The sequence below is a fragment of the Schistocerca americana genome, chromosome 4 (assembly GCF_021461395.2).
Source record: "Schistocerca americana isolate TAMUIC-IGC-003095 chromosome 4, iqSchAmer2.1, whole genome shotgun sequence".
Lineage (NCBI taxonomy): Eukaryota > Metazoa > Arthropoda > Insecta > Orthoptera > Acrididae > Schistocerca > Schistocerca americana.
In genome coordinates this window covers 357,639,955-357,657,380 of record NC_060122.1, presented here as the reverse complement: position 1 = coordinate 357,657,380, position 17,426 = coordinate 357,639,955, and the positions used below count along the sequence as shown (strand labels likewise).

The window sequence follows — 17,426 nt, the reverse complement described above, 5'->3', positions numbered from 1 at the left end:
ACAGTTCACATGTGATGTGTTACGACAGAGAAATTAGCCTATGACCACAAGGTACCCCAAAATCGTAGCACAACACGTACGTGTATCATACTAACACATGTAAATACACCTGATGGTGGAGGTTTAAACCTTCGAAACGCGTTTTAAATACAAACAAATAGTGACCTGTAACAGTAAACTTTTTTTTTCATTTGATGCCACGAATCTGTTAATTGAGGTAAATTTTTCTGCCACCGCCACTGTAATTGTAACACGTGCAAATTGCTGTTGGTTGCAACATATAGAACACCTCTTAGGACTGTCACATGTACTTATCGTAGCAGACGACACACAGCGAAGTAATAGTAAGATGATAGTCGCTATCTCGATGCATGTAGAATTTTATGACCATCTTTGGCTCTACCAGTAAACAGCGATCACCTGTTGCGCCATCTGTGCATGGTATGAATCTGTTCACAGCGTTAACGCTAACTACAGTTTTAACGTCAGTGTGTACACTTAATAGCACAGTTTTTATAGATTGAGGACATAATTTATAGTATGATATGATGGCAGGTAACTCTGTACAAGTGTGGACTATTTACGTCTTTATGTTACGTGGTTTTCCCAATGGATCATCTCACTGTGTTATGGAATACATTTATTTTCAATGTATTGTTCACAGTTTTATCATTTGACGACAGTGATTTTATATTTCGCCTAGCATGATACTGTGAATACTTTTATGTCAGTATGTGCCATTCTGTTACATGTATGTTGGTGTAAATACTTACATCAGTTAAGAGGTTCCCGACAGTTTAAGTCTGTAATGTTAGTTATGTATTATTTTATTTGGATATAGGGACTTGATGATCATCAGATGGCTAAAATTGGTTGTATAAATAAAGTATTTTACCATAAACTCAAGGGGGTAATATTCAAAGTCTTGATTAGTATCACGTCCAATTTCTCAGTCCAAATAGCTGCGTGGTGATATTTGCTCTAATACTGTGTAATCTGAAATGGTTTCGTTTCAAGCTGAATCTTTGCCTGTGCCCTTAGGAAAGAACACCAAGCAAGTGTCTTGTTCTCTGTGAGTACAATACAAAGATTGCCAGCAGCTGATTTAGTCAGTGGAGAGTTCTGTCCAGACCGCACGCTCGAACTTGGCCCCCGAGCGGAGGACGCTGGGAAAGGACACTTTCGATCGGCTCGCAGTGCATGGGCTGTTGGGACAAGCTCCGTCTCCTTCTCCCAGGGCAGCCGTATTATAACTTATAAAATAAATGAACATGTAATGGCTTAATTCGACATAGAAGTGACAGGAAAGATGACGGGGAGACGGTAGGATACTAGGTTGGTTGGTTGGTTTGGGGAAGGAGACCAGACAGCGTGGTTATCGGTCTCATCGGAATAGGGAAGGATGGGGAAGGAAGACGGCCGTGCCCTTTCAGAGGAACCATCCCGGCATTTGCCTGGAGTGATTTAGGGAAATCACGGAAAACCTAAATCAGGATGGCCGGACGCGGGATTGAACCGTCGTCCTTCCGAATGCGAGTCCAGTGTCTAACCAGTGCGCCAACTCGATCGGTAGGATACTAGGTCACGCCTCTTCGCTCAATTTTGTAAATACCATCGTCATTAAGTAGAACAAGACAACCATTCATAGTCGATGCTTATTGCTTTGGCACACAATATTTTATATAGCTGAGGTTGGCAACGAGCGAAAATATTCTGGAGCGCCACAGAGTCAACCGACAAGTTAAAGTGTGCAATCTATAATCGCTTGACTGCTGTTCTCACATTAACTGCTGTGTGAAGTAATTTGCAGCAAAATTATTCCGATGAGCATGAAAGCTATGGTTGATTTCTGTCGCTGAGATGCTATGCACACTCTTCAAATGTTTTACGAAATTTTACGAAGGATCAAATATTATAGAGGTAGACTTGGTGGAAAGGACTCCCAAAAACCAAGTAAACGTACACACAGACACTTGTGAAATTCGTTCAAGCATGGTGTTATTGAACTGTGCTTCAAAGGTACGCTTTTCCCCCGTTATAAGCGTTTGGAAAGTTGTACAGAGGCAGCGCACGTTCACAATATCTGAAGTTTGCACAGCAACTTTTCTGCTGCTGCTGCCGAGCGCACCCAGGTTCCCCACTCGCTCCTCCTCTTCACGTCCATTTAACTTCCGATATGAGCGGAGTCGAGTGTCCAACTTTGAAGAAAAATGGAAACAGGGTAGGGGGCAGTGAACGAGAGAGCGGTTCTTTTGTCTGACAGAGCGCACAGGGTGGGGACGGAGGGTGGTTCATCTAATTGAAGCTAATTAATTCCCGTAGCGGTAGCGCTTTCCGGGCAGTCGGGCCGCGGTCTCGGTTCGCTAATGAAGCGCTGCGGGCTGCCGTTCGGCAGCGGCGAGGGGGAGGCGAATCGCTGGCCGAGAGCCATTAGCTCGCGGCGGCGCGAAACGTCGGGGGCGTCGCCTCCGCCTCTCCAATTGCGTCCAGTCGAGAGAACGCCCAGGGGGCGGACAGACAGCGTCCTCTGAGGCTGGCGCTGCCCTGCTGAATTTCACTTTGGAAGGCCAGGCAATGGCGGGCCCAGATTGTAATGGAGCGTGCGTACCACTGCAACGTCGCTTCGCGTACAATTATGTAAACTCGCCAAGCAAATCACACTTCACTTTGTAACGCTGTACATAGTGTAGAGCCGCTACGATGTGGTCATGTGACCATCCAGTGACCACCAGTCATGTCAATAAAGTAGCGTGCTTGTGCACAGTGAGAAGAGTAGATGTGGACACTTGGCAGAAAGGGGCTGTCGTATTTGGACCACATGATGAATGAAGTTGTACAATTTGGTGGCGCTTCATCGCTGACTGTCCAACGTGTCCTCAAGGAATGGTGTACCACTCGTAGACATATAGCGTGGTGTAATAACAGTGGTGGTAAGAAGATCCTAACCGATAGGAACCAGATAGGAGCGATACGGCTTATCAGTGGCTATTGGATTGGAACCGGACGGCAATTGCTGCCGTACTTATAAGCACGACCATAAATATCAACCAGTTTCTGAGCGAACATTGCGAAGGTAGCTGTGTGCAAAGTATATCTGGAGTCGGGTACAAAGCAAAAGGCACAAGTAACTGTCAAACAACACAGAAACTGTACAAAAAATGGCTCTGAGGGCTATGGGACTTAACATCTAAGGTCATCAGTCCCCTAGAACTTAGAACTACGTAAACCTAACTAAGGACATCACACACATAAAAATGTAAAGTCTTGGAAAGCCATTGCGAATTCCAAACAATTTTGCGCCGCCGGACGCTCTGATCCAAGATGTGAATGCACAGTCATACATGTATGACCTGCAAGTAGCGCGCTGTACATTACGATAATGTGTAAGCAGTAGACGCTCCCACTTTGCAAGATGACAACTGCCGTGTTCACAGAGCAGCATGCGTACGCTCCTGGTTTGACGAACATTCACGCTTTCTATAGCAGTTTGACAGGCCGCGCTAAATCGTCTGTCAGTCCCATAGAAATTGCCTTCGAATACGTGGGAAAGGAGGAAAAGTAGCAGTCAGCATCCCCAAGATTTATTATGTCTGCCGGATGTAATCCTCGATGAGTATCTTCAGCTGGATATGGCAAACCTGCATACACGTGTGACCTCTTTTTCTCGCCGAATTGAGGCCATTATCAAGGCTAGTGGTGATTTCACACGGTATTAGCGTCATGTCTCCTGGAGGTGACTAATTATTTGTCCATTGCATTTAACACGTATAACTATAGTCTGCACACAAGTGTTCACAACCGTAGTGCTTAGTGAAATACCAATAATTGTGGCTGCACACTTCGATTTGATATCGCGTAAAATATGACGCTGTCAAAGTTGTAATAGTTTGATGGTATTATAGATCTTAAATTAAAAGTGACACGTGAGCTTCTCAAATTTTCAGAAGTATGCTTTTCAAAACCTGTGGCCACGAGAAGTAGCCGCGTGGTCGAGGGCGCCTTTCCACGGTTCGCGCGGCTCCCCTCTCGTCGGAGGTTCGAGTCCTCCCTCGGGCGTGTGTGTGTGTGTGTGTGTGTGTGTGTGTGTGTGTGTGTGTGTGTGTGTTATCCTTAGCGTAAGTTAGTTTAAGTTAGATTAAGTAGTGTGTAAGCCTAGGGACCGATGACCTCAGCAGTTTGGTCCCATAGAAACTTACCACAAATTTCTAAATTTCAAAAAATTGTTATTTCTCTGAACTGCAGTTTCTTGGACTTTATGTTAAAGCAATGAATTATTCACTGATGTAAACAGATTATTATTATTACTTTTAAATATTTTATAGCACTTAAACTATTATTAATATATTAAAACATTTCCCATACCTTATTTGTTAGTATTATTGGCATATACCGCTGGCACGTTAAAAGTGGCGGTGGCGGCTAGTTATATTTGGGGGAGGGGAGAGGAGTAGTAGAAGCTGACAGAGAGACAATAAACAAATTGTGAACACCCAACCCCAACCCAGAACCGAGCCCCGCATAGGCGCCTGGCTGTGGAAGTCGTTCTCGGTACTCGTATCACTTAAATGGCATGGAGAAGGATAATTCGTTCCAAAATAACGTACATCGCAAAGCAAAGAGGAGAACATATTCATTCAGTAATGGCTGCCCCAATTGCTTATTGAGGTTAACAGCGCAGTAAACGAGGTAGCATAGGCCCGGTCACTACCGATACCCTACGCAATCATAGTTAAAAACGACGAACCCCCCTCCCTACTTTAAACGGCCGTATCAAAGTGTCCACACAATGCTAAAGTATCTGTAGCAACAGGTGAATTCTGCCAGAGCTGCCCGAACGCAGCTGGAGTTACTCGAACACTGGTCGCAGCTCTGCGGGGGAAAAAACTTGATCCGTCAATATTGTACTGCTCTGCTTCCAGTGCCGCTATTATCATACCCATGCAGTACTACGGTTCGGTTTCGCAAACTCTGCCCTGCTCTGATCCGACTGCCATGCTGCTTTGCCCGCTCCACTGAAACTGCATGCTAAAGCCGTCATCGCACGCGACGTGTTTCTCATCTTGAAGCTGCCGAACATGGTTTCCATCGCGGTTGTTGCACGCATAGAAACGAGTTCGTTACTACACGGAACGTGGGCCTCATAGTGATTTGCGGCCGCAGAGCTCTCTGGGGATGGTTCTCGGTCGTATCTGGCGCGCAAATCATACAGTTTGTTTACGAAAATGGACGCGTAATACTACTACGTTAGATCTATTAAAACGCACACTTTTTTCCCTTGTCCAATGCTAGCCACGTTGTTCTGTCTGCAGTACACATAAATAAAAACTAAAGTACCCATGAGCATGATGATTCAAGGCAAACTGGAAAGTTTCATTCCAGTCAATAAGGACTTTTTTTTAAATATTACAAATAGTGCGATACAAATTTAGAATAATCTTCCACATAAATAAAAATTATTTAATCATTCTCAGTTTTTGGCAAAACTGCAACACCACTCTTATTAGACTACCGTTTCTGTTCAGTAGCAGGACTTTTTAGAATGTGTGGAATACAAGACTTGAAACAAGAAAGTACAGGACTGTAATGCACTTCCTCTCTAGATAAAGCAAAAAAAATCTTTTATTTCATTTGTTTACTGCAGTATTTTTTTTAATTTTCTAGACTTCTTGTAAATGTGTGTGTGTCTGTGTGTGCGTGTGTGTGTGTGTGTGTGTGTGTGTGTGTGTGTGTGTGTGTGTGTGTTTGGATGTCCGCCGACAATTACACACAATATTAATCAAGAATTTATGTCTCCCAAAAATTTGAAATTTTTACGGGTGAGTTTATAAAATATGCTCAGTTGAAATCCAATTGGGCTGTGAAGTAGAATGCAATCTAGTAGTTCATTGGCCCATGTTCCCTGGCAAGTTTACAAAATCGACCACACTCACTCGTGTGTGTGTGTGTGTGTGTGTGTGTGTGTGTGTGTGTGTGTGAGAGAGAGAGAGAGAGAGAGAGAGAGAGAGAGAGAGCACTCTTATATACACAGATAACATTGGGTATTACGGCACATACTGCTGTTAAATTAATAAAAACGTCCAGGAATATTTTAGGAGATGTTACGATGTCCTGGAGACTTTAACCACCTATATGTCATTAACTAACATTTAATTATAACAAATCGTACCAATAACAACGCGTTTTTGATCACTTTTCAATGCAGCAAATGGAATACTTTCATAACATGCAAGTTGTAACACGAAAACAACTTATTAAACAGCTCGAATTATGTACGGACGCATTCAACATTTCTGCCAACGTCGTTTGTAGATTAACACCATAAAGACCAGACTGATTTGAAAGATGTCACACATCATCATAGGACTCAGAGAATGTGCAGCATGCGTGAGATCAATTTTTCTGGTTTTTAGCACATTTGACTGAGCACATTTCCTGCATCTTCCATATTTCCTGTGTTCTAGAACTTTTCCTACAGCCGCTTGATGGTGAACTTGATTGGTGAATGCTTACCATCCTTTTTTTATGAAGGTGTACCCTCTTCTGTGATGTGTAACCTCTTTCTCCTTCAAGGATCACACCTGCAACAAAAATGAAACATTCTTACATAAGGCTGCATCACTTTATCATCAGAATGGAATACACAATGTCATTCCCACATAATACACTTCGTGCTTTTCCATGAAGTACACTGATGTTGGAGCGATAGCAGTAAAACGGAGGTGAGTTGATGCGGTACTCATACCAAGAACTAGCCGAGTTGATATTTTTCTCGACTGACACAGTAGGAACAGTTAAGAGGCTGCATGCCTGCACTACGGAAGGTATCCCAGATAACACCAACCGAATCCCCAAATGTATGCAGCTCAGTTTCAGAGTTTCATCTACATCTACATCTACATTGATACTCCGCAAGCCACCCAACGGTGTGTGGCGGAGGGCACTTTACGTGCCACTGTCATTACCTCCCTTTCCTGTTCCAGTCGCGTATGGTTCGCGGGAAGAACGACTGTCTGAAAGCCTCCGTGCGCGCTCTAATCTCTCTAATTTTACATTCGTGATCTCCTCGGGAAGTATAAGTAGGGGGAAGCAATATATTCGATACCTCATCCAGAAACGCACCCTCTCGAAACCTGGCGAGCAAGCTACACCGCGATGCAGAGCGCCTCTCTTGCAGAGTCTGCCACTCGAGTTTATTAAACATCTCCGTAACGCTATCACGGTTACCAAATAACCCAGTGACGAAACGCGCCGCTCTTCTTTGGATCTTCTCTATCTCCTCCGTCAACCCGACCTGGTACGGATCCCACACTGATGAGCAATACTCAAGTATAGGTCGAACGAGTGTTTTGTAAGCCACCTCCTTTGTTGATGGACTACATTTTCTAAGCACTCTCCCAATGAATCTCAACCTGGTACCCGCCTTACCAACAATTAGTTTTATATGATCATTCCACTTCAAATCGTTCCGTACGCATACTCCCAGATATTTTACAGAAGTAACTGCTACCAGTATTTGTTCCGCTATCATATAATCATACAATAAAGGATCCTTCTTTCTATGTATTCGCATAGAACCAATCTCTCCTGGTCTAGCGTATGTCCAAACAGCTGTTATTCCGTGTGCTGCAACCGCCATAGCTTCCCGTGTAAGAGTGAGAATACAACGAAAGCCAGTAGTCTGCGTGCTGATTCCCTTCCCCTCGCGGCCAAACTCTGTTATATGCGCCTGGAGGTGCACAGAGAGAACGATGATGAGCTCGCTAGTGAAAGTCCAGCAGTGACTGTATGACTAATATCTCACCCGTCTCCAGCTGCTCTGCAAGCTTTTTCACATGATTTTATATTTGGTAATTAAGCGGCCCATCACACGAAATTTGAATAATTTGCAATGAAAAATTGGGATCGGTATGAGTTTACGTTCCGTCATATTAGGTTCATACATTTCTGCCTGTGAAATATAGGCAGCCTATTGAATTTTTATTTGAACTGGGAAGAGATTTATTTTTTAAATTTTTCTTAAACTTGGGAAGAGATGTATATTTTTCCAGAGTCAAGAAAACTTCTCCTGTGCCACAAACAATACAGCGATAGTGACCTATTAATAAGATTCACTGAATCACATAAACGGTTCGAAATATCGAAATGAATTTCTGTCAAATGATAGTACACAAAGAGGACAGTATTTTACAATATGGTTTACACGTGGAACTTAGTCTACCACGATATGCAGATAACCACACATTTTATCAATGGAATAATGTACTTTTTTAAGGGCCATTGATAGTTGGTGAAATGTAAATAGCATAACTGAGGAAATTACAGTTTTATTTTTATACCAATAATGAGCTTTCTAGTAAATTATTGGCCTGTCTCATAAACATTTGTTTAACAATACACTGTTATGAATTCTGTCACAACTGCAGCTGTATTAACGAGGTGAAGCTGTGTAAACCCCAGTTTGCCAAAAGAAGCAAAATTGAAATTGGCGCCGAGATAAATGTAGGTGTTACACAATACGTGTCACTGATAACCCTTCCCTGAAAGAAAAAAAGGTTAACAAATGAGGCAACAATAAATTTCTCCTTCTTTTACAATAGCAGCGGTATTCTGTAACCCATTGTAACTTTAATAATGAATAGCTGGGATTAAAACTTGACAAATGTACTTTTTTCAACACCTCAATGGTCTGAGAAATAAGAAAGAAAAATTCATACCAAATAGCATATTGTCTTTTCGTTCCTATTCGTGTAAAGAATAACTGACTAAACTTATTCAGCACAAATATCTTTTTGTGTTTTCTGAAAGTAGTGATAATCTGTTTTGAACTTGATGAATAGTTGACAAGATTCTGCAAGTCGTCAGTGATCGCAGCTTCAAAGCTAAGAAACAGTAATTTTGTCTCCACAAGAATTACTGTCTTGAAGCCAGTAGTTCTTTTCGTTAAAACACGGTTGATTCAGTCTGTGAGCTGCTTGCCATTACTCATCAATATGTATATAGATTTCTCCATTAATATATCAGAAGATATTTCAGGTGAAAAAGGTCGGGGATTCACTATGGATGGGGATAGGAACGAAAAGATGCTCCTTGTGACGGGAACTGTTTTCATATTTCTCAGATCACTGTCGTATAGAAATAAAATCATTTGACACTTTTCAACCCCAGCTGCTCATTATTAAAAATACACAGGGCTACAGTGTTACAACTCATGGAACGATTTATTTTCCTCGGAATTCTTATCCATTCTTTCTATAGAGGAGCATCATGAAAGTCAATTTTTAAATAATACATGTTTTTTGTTGCCATATTAAAATTTGCTTCTTTTTACAAAACACAACAGAGGTTACACAATTTTTCCTCACTAAGGCGCTAATGCAGTTGCAATTGCGACAGAATGCTGAAACAGTGTATTATTAAACGAGAAACTCAGGACGAGTCAGGTCAGTAGGTTGTTACACAGCTCATTCTCTTTGTAAAACTGATTTCTTCACTTACATGTTGCAACCCAAGACTAATTCCAGTTTCATCAACTGTCTTAAAAAAATACATTATTGCACTGATGAAGTCTGTGGTTACTCACATATTTCTGTAGGTGTAGGATGTACCACATGTTAACCGTATGGTAAAATATTCTCCTCTAGTGCGCACTCATATATTAATAACTCATTTCGACATCACGAACCATTTATGAGACACCGGGGATTTTATGAGCATTTCATTTTTGATACATTGTTGGGCATGTACGAGTGGAAGCGAGCACCCTACATACAATAAATTGCCACGAGATTAGAAAGAATGCTAGCTATAGATATCTTCCGAAGTTTAAAGAAAATTTCAATATGTTAGCCACTTTTCATATGCAGTAATTTATAGGTTAAAATACACCAAATCCAAACTCATAGCAATACCTATTTTTCAGTGCAGTCTATTCGATTTTCGTGTAGCTGGTTATTTAACCCCGAAATGTTACGATAACTAGGCCTGTTAACGAAATAATGGACAGTTCACCAAGAAGCTGACGAATGAAAGCTACGAGATGCGAAAGAATCATTTTTCTTAACTGAATAGTTTCTTTAAAATCGTTTAAGAAAACAATGAGAGCATCCAGCGTGCACGCGCTGCACTTCCTACCGTCTAGCCCTAGTGCGTCGGCCACCTGCTGCGCCCAGCACACGTTTGCTAGGCTGGCGGCGCCTGTCCGGTGTACTCGGACTGCCACTGTGTGCTGCTCCGTTATGTAACACGGGCAGACTCCTGGCGCTGCTTCATAACCGGCATTTCTGCGCACACCCTTTCACTAAACCTGACAAGCACTTACAAATGTTTGGTAATTCGGCTGTTATTCTGTCTCTAGGGTACTTTTCTCAATGCATCTGGACAGTCTTTCGGCCATTCTATTTGCTCGACTGCAGTCGAATGCCATTTAGTATTTCTTTTTAAAAATTAATAGCTCTAAACATCAAACATTCCAGTTATAAAGTAAAGCTATCCATAATCCGAAGACTGATTTCAAAGCTGCAGTGCTTTATTAGTGACGTTGCTAGCAGGTAGCATATCAAAAGCCGTAGCTTTCCTCCGATCTTAAAATTGGTTTACTTATTCTGTTACACCATTCTTAACAATTTAACATGGACTCCAAACTTTTCATTTTTCGTATTAAGAAATCAATCATTAGAGGTGAAGGAAGCATCAGTAGAAATATAAGGACCAACTGGGGGCGGGCCCCATACTTTGAGTTGTAGTACCCATAGAGCCACACACAGCATATCAGTCTACAACAAGACAGAATACAGTACTTATTCCGGGGGAATGTTAATGGCACATTGCCAGCTGTGGAGGAAAATATGGATTTCTGGACATACACTCACACGAACTACTTTTTTCCAATTCCTGGAAGTAATCACCTCCTGAATTTGTACAAGTCGTTCAAGTTCACCCTTATAGCGACTAAATCGCATAGAAGGAAAACCGCAAATATATCCCCCACGAGGGATGCAACTGCTATGTTATTTTCACGGGTTGGACTTCTCTCCCTTACGTCACAAACGTAACCTTTACAGTGATTTCAACAATGATGGCAAACATCTTTAATAGCAAAACGTGTTCATTCCTTAAATAAAACGTTCCCTATTTCTGTTAAGAATCTGAGAGTGGAGTTGACTGGGGCATTTAGAGATGAACCACAAATAGGGAAGGAAATAGCCGTGCCCATTTCAAAGAAGCCATCTCGGCATTCACGTTAAGCGATTAACGGGAAACCTAACTTCGCGTGGTCGGACCAGGATCTGAAGCCCCGTCGTCCAGAAACGAAAGAACTCAGTGACTTCAAACGTGGACTAGTCGTTCGATCTCACCTGAGTAAAAAATTCATTAGGGACATTTCAACCCTTTTAAAGCTGTACAAATGAATGTAAAGTGGAAATGCGAAGGACCAACCACAGTTAAACTGTGACGGACAGGGAGCGTCGAACGTTGTGGAGGGTGTTGCAAAAAATCGCGTGAAATTAGTGAATTAGTGATGGGAATCACTTGCGAGTATCAAAGTGCTGCTAGTCCAGTGAGCACGACGACTGTGCGGAGGGAGTTAAAAACAGTGGGATACAGTGGTTGAGCAGCTCCTCATAAGCCATACATTTCTGTAGTGAATGCTTTTTATGTGACGCATGAGGTGGTGTAAAGAGCGAATCCATTGGATTGTGGATAACTGGAAACAAGTGATTTGAAATCATCAATCTTGCTAGACTCTGTGGTAATCCGATAGAGATGGAGGGAAAGAGAGAGAGAGAGAGAGAGAGAGAGAGAGAGAGAGAGAGAGAGAGAGACTGGTTGGGTTAGTTTGTTTTGGGGAAAGAGACCAAACGGCGAGTCATCGGTCTCATCGGATTAGGGAAGGTTTAAATGGTTCAAATGGCTCTGAGCACTATGGGACTTTACATCTATGGTTATCAGTCCCCTAGAACTTAGAACTACTTAAACCTAACTAACCTAAGGACAGCACACAACACCCAGCCATCACGAGGCAGAGAAAATCCCTGACCCCGCCGGGAATCGAACCCGGGAACCCGGGCGTGGATTAGGGAAGGACGGGGAAGGAAGTCGGCCGTGCCCTTTCAAAGGAACCATCCCAGCATTTGCCTGGAGCGATTTAGAGAAATCAAGGAAAACCGAAATCAGGATGGCCGGACGCGGGATTGAACCGTCGTCCTCCCGAATGCGAGTCCAGTGTGCCAACCACTGCGCCACCTCACTCGGTCAAGTACAGAAGAGGTAATGTTATGGCAGAGGGGTGTTTTTCATTATTGGATTGTGAACCTCTCAATGCGCCTAAGAAAACACTAAGTGCGGAAACATATGAACACATTTTGCAGCATTGAGTAGTGCATACAGCAGAGGAACAGTTCGGAGGTGATGGTTGTATCAGCACGACAGTTCACCTGTCATAAAGAAGCATCTGCGAGGCAATGGTTTGTGGACAATAACATTCCTGAAATGGAATGGCCCACCTAGAGTCCCCAGCTGACTCCAACAGGACATCTTCGGGATGAGTTGGAATGTCAACTACCCTCCAGATCCCAGCGTCCAGCATCTTCTTTTGGCTCTTGAGGAAGACTGGGCTGCTATTCCTCTACAGACATTCATACAACTCGCTGAAAGTATCCCCAGCAGAGTTAAAGCTGTCACAACGGTGAAGGGTCGACACACCCCATTTTCATGTCTATTAGTAGGTTTCCGGATGTTTTGATCATATAGTGTATGTGTGCTATGTAAGGTTACACCGGTGCCTGCAAAACATTTCATTCCTAAAAAGGAGGAACACACTATGAGAGCACGATGACTGCCCAGCTCATTGGACAGAGCGTTCTTTGCCTGCGTGAACAAATGTTCCTCCGTGCCGCTGGATTTGTCAAATATGATCCATAGTTACATACAGGGTGTTTCAATGTCTTTGCTACAAACGTGTAGGGGGAGAGATTCCATCAGGGGAAAGATCTTTAGTTAGAGACAAAATGTTCTCAGACACTTCAACTGTTTATGCCGTCGGGAGGCGGCAGGGCGTAGGAACTTTGCAGTATGTGTTGCCTATCATCTGTTCATCTGCACTTCGCGAAAGGTGGTAGGCCGCGCAATACTGAAATTCCTGATTGCCTTCTAAATATCTTTCTCTGCTTGGTGACACACACTTCTGTGGTTTTTCTTCTTGAAACTCACTTTATCAATTTCCTGGGTTAGGTAGTATGTAGCACACCTGGTTGATAGACCTTGTCATTTCGGTGAAATCTCGTCGTCCCAGGCCAGGCGAATACTGAGGACGCTGGGAAGCGACGGCGAATATTTTGTCTCTCACAAAAGGTGTTCTCTATGACGCCATATATCACCCCCTAAGGACTCTGAAACACCGTATGTAGATGGCGGGCGCCCCTGTCTCCGCTATGTTAAGATTTCAAACCTACAATTAAGTCCGTGACGGAAGACATAAAGGCGAGCTTCAGTCATTACGGTTATGCGAAGTGAAGCCAGAAGTTACGTCTTTCTCATTTGTAGGTAAAGTCAAGCACTTATTTAACAGTTTACGGTTATAGTTTACAAAAACACGTGGTTATGAATGGGCATAAAACGACAATTAGAGCAGCCTATGTGCACTTTTCGTCTCAAAAGCTACGCAACGTCCAATGGTCATCGCATGGAAGACTCCCAGCTCGCATACCGCGTCTAATATTAATCACTCTGAACGACATATTCTGTTACAAAAGCCACGGGTTTTGCGATCGTGGTTGTCCTTACAGGGCAGACGAAACGCTCACAGAGTGTAATCGTAGTGGCTCGTGAACTTTCTGCACTAGAGCCCTGTTAAAAGCCCCACAGTGATCAAAATCATACGTCGCCACCGGTTTTGTAGTAAAAATACTAATCGATCTGTTTAAGAAATGAACACGAAGAACTATATCTGGATGTATAGATTTGGGTCGTAGCACACTGCATATGGTGTTTTCATTTCCTAGAAACAGCGTAGCGATTGCACATATCGTTTTGAGGCTATTCACTTCAGTTTAGAAGTGCAAAGACCTTTAATCGTATGTTATCATATGGCATTCATTATTTGAAAATCATGGAGTTTTCCCTCGTGTATGGTTTTCGAATAATGAATTAGACATTTCACTGCAAGTACAGTTTTAGTTTATTATAAAATATTTCCATGGACTACTTAAAAAAAAACAGTTATGTTAAAAATCTTGTAATATTCCAGGCCACCCACTGAAGAGACCTTGTTAAAAAGGTGAAACGTGTCTGGGTGTACAGACAAAATAAAACATTAATGTGCATCTCGCAAAAAGGCGCGCCCTTGTAAACTACTACCATTTAAAGTAAGGTATATGTGGATAAGTACAGTATCCTCGCCAATCACTAGAAGCCTACATTTCGCGTTTCGAAATACAGAGTAAAGCGTAAGGGGGAACAATACCTTTCGAGACAGTTCGCCACGCAGCTGCGTTTTATTTGCTCTGCTGCGATATGCTGCTGCATGGTCGGTTCGCTTCTTAAATTCGTGCTAACGGACACGTGCCAGTCACACGAATTTCAATTACGGAGGAATCGCGTCGAGGAACCTGTTTTACTTAGGAATCCCAAGAATCAGCGCTCGCCCAGTCCAACGTCGTTCTTAGCGTTTCTCTCCTCTCAGAGCATCGAGCGCTAACGATCTTCTTCTCAAGAGATTCTGCGAGCCGTGTCTTCGGGTCGCTGGGTGTCACACTCACAAATAAATTCAGGAATGCATTCAAATTCGTCCTGAACAGCTAGCTGTGACGTCAAAACTCTCTGTTGATACATTTTTCCTAACACTTTACATCACACTTATGTCAAATATCTCGCAGTGAGAGTCCTGATCGGTTCATAAAACTATTGTCCTACGTTTCATCGCTATTTGGGAGGGGGGGGGGGGGGATACTCAGAGATGAAAAACTGGCAACTATCTAGAAAGATGAAGATGACTCGAATTTAGAGAGGCCTTACCAGGTCCGTAGAGGTTACCACAACTAGTCGTATGATGTCGAATACTTCCATCGGTCGTTAGAGTAATACTTTATATGTGCGATGTCGTCATGCGTATTATATTTAATGTAAATCTATTTTCTTTTCATTTAAAATTATTATGGTGTTTTTGCGTCCTGTCTTTCCTAATGCTTTTCTATCTTCTCCCCATGTTGTTTTTTCCTTTCTTCTGGCCACGTTCGCTCTAATGTCTAATTTATTGTGCCTTGGAAACCTTCTAAATTTAGCATTTTATTAATAAAAAAGTTTCTTTGTGTTATTACCGTTTCTTTCATGTTGTTTCTTTGTAATTATTATCTTATTTCTGTAATCCATGTCGTTGTTGATATCTTTTTCAGCAAGCACGGGAATGTTTGTTACGTTAGTCTGCATTCATTCATTTGGTAGAGCTGTCCAAAGATTTTTCTGCATATTTTGGTAAATTTCCTTTTCATTTTTAAACCGTCTTTGGTTTGTACTGCACTCACTGTTTTTCTGACAATCCGTCTTTCAAGTATCATTCAGCATTCGGAAGTATGTAAACATTCTGATGCTCTCTCTCTCTGTGGCATATTGCTTTAGTTTTACTTTCCTGTGTAAGCGTTTGTTGCGATTGATATTTCTAGTTAAACGTTGTCCCTTTTCATATTATTAAATCTTATATGCATTGCCAATTTTTCTGCTGTATGATTTTTCAGATATTTTAATTAACTAACTCGTTCTATTATGGGGCTTATTAATTTCTTTTGTCTCCCTATACAAGCGCGCATGATAATGAATTTTCTTGACTAAAACTCCAGTCTCGAGACACGTTACTTCATTATCTCTACGCTGTGAAGCAAGTTCCTTTACGACCGTCTTACTGATTTGTTGAAAGCGACAGTACTTCTTTTGCGTGACTGAATGGGTGTTACGACTTCCAGTATATTCTTGGCCAAAGTTGAACGGATTTTTATAAGCACCAGCTATCGCCACTGAGTGACGTACATCTTTTAAATATTTAAGGAATTCATCTATTTCCCTGATGGGCTTGAAAAGTTTAACTCCCACACATTGCCGAAACATTTGTGTGTTAATGGAAATATAGAGCGACTGATTTAATAAAATAATTCAGCCGTAAGCAGTCGCCGTGGTTCTGCCATTATAGTTATTCTAAATAAGAGGAGATCCGTGACAATGTACTTTTGTATATGCTTGAGTGGGTATGGACTTATTTGATGAAGGGGCTTGTCCTCAACTAAAATTATTTCATAATAGTTACACAAATTGTGTTTGAAATACTAAATATTTAATCACACTGTTTGACCACCGAACCGTTTTGATTCTTATCACCTGTTACTAGAGTAGGCTACCGCAGACTATAGTATGTAAGCATACTGTGCTATTCCTAGTAGCTTTGGTCGCTTAAGATAGTAACTGCGTTACCTGTACGTTGTTGGCCGGCCGGAGTGGCCGAGCGGTTCTAGGCGCTTTAGTCTGGAACCGCGCGACCGCTACGGTCGCAGGTTCGAATCCGGCCTCGGGCATGGATGTGTGTGATGTCCTTAGGTTAGTTAGGTTTAAGTAGTTCTAAGTTCTAGGGGACTATTGACCTCAGCTGTTAAGTCCCATAGTGCTCAGAACCATTTGAACCATTAGTACGTTGTTAGGTGTGCTGCATACCTATCAGAATTACGTCATTTCGATCGCTTTGTTTGCGTATGCGATCAGTGTCTTACTGTATTCCCCCAGAAACCAGAAGCGATGAACAGTCTAGAACTGGAGTGTGGCTGTATAAAGGGCCGCATAACCTACGGAAAATTTTTATTCTGCGTAGTTATCCTCCTGCCTGTTAATTAAAAATAAACTATTTATAGCAAAATTTAAACTTACAGTATTTAAATCAGGTTTTATTCGAAAATGGTTGATAAGAGACGTGAAGCAGGGGAATGTTATAGTAAAAATATAAAAAACAAGAAACAATACCGATTTATCATACAGCGCTAGACAACGCAATTTACTCTAAAAAAAGGTCAATTTTTTTTAAAAAAAAGAGCAAAACAGAAACATATCAAACATCGCTTGAATACTTCGTGGAGCTTATATAAAACATGTTTCTGTTGTTGTTAAACAACTATCGCACTTATTAATTATAGCAGGAAATTCTAGTCTTTGATCGTGATGACAACGTGCTATTGACTACAAGAAAGCAACAATAATTATATAGACGTTTTGTGTTTGTGCATGTAAGCTGTAATTGGATCAAGGGTAATTATTTTCGTTACGTAAAAGCACAGAAGTTACGCGAGCAGCAATTTTTTTTACTTACACAGTGCAATTTAAAATTATAAAACACACAGTGGACTAACTTTGAACGGTGCGCGGTTCTAATTATGTAGAAAACAAACAAACAAACT

The 17,426-nt window shown here is 41.9% G+C and overlaps 1 long non-coding RNA gene across 1 annotated transcript in view; it reads right to left on the bottom strand.

The window, feature by feature from the left end:
• LOC124613992 overlaps positions 1-17,426 on the bottom strand; it is a 31,441-nt gene that overhangs the window by 13,556 nt on the left and 459 nt on the right. The window contains exon 2 of the long non-coding RNA XR_006979671.1: positions 6,511-6,578. This is a non-coding gene — a long non-coding RNA (uncharacterized LOC124613992). The remainder of the gene's footprint in view (positions 1-6,510; positions 6,579-17,426) is intronic.